The sequence below is a fragment of the Dipodomys ordii genome, unplaced genomic scaffold (genome assembly GCF_000151885.1).
Source record: "Dipodomys ordii isolate 6190 unplaced genomic scaffold, Dord_2.0 Scaffold93, whole genome shotgun sequence".
Lineage (NCBI taxonomy): Eukaryota > Metazoa > Chordata > Mammalia > Rodentia > Heteromyidae > Dipodomys > Dipodomys ordii.
Genome location: NW_012267309.1, coordinates 8866687 through 8867099, shown reverse-complemented (window position 1 = coordinate 8867099; position 413 = coordinate 8866687).

Here is a 413-nt window from a genome sequence, read left to right as displayed (position 1 = left end):
TTAATTTTATAACCTGCTACTTTGCCAAAGTTTTGAATCAGCTTGAATAATTTGGGAGTGGAGTCTATGGGATTCTTTAAATACAAGATCATGTCGTCTGCAAAGAGGGAGAGTTTTATTTCTTCTTTCCTTATTTGGATCGCCATTATGTCTGCATCTTTTCTTATTGCTGTAGCTAGGCATTCTAATACTAGATTGAAGAGAAGTGGAAAGAGTGGGCATCCTTGTCTTGTTCCTGAGTTAAGAGGAAATGGCTTTAGTTTTTCACCGTTGAGTATAATGCTGGCTGAGGGTTGTCATATACAGCCTTTATTGTATTGAGGAATGTTCCATGGATTCCTAATTTTCCAAAACCTTCATCATGAAGGGGTGTTGGACCTTGTCGAATGCTTTTTCTGCATCTATTGAGATAA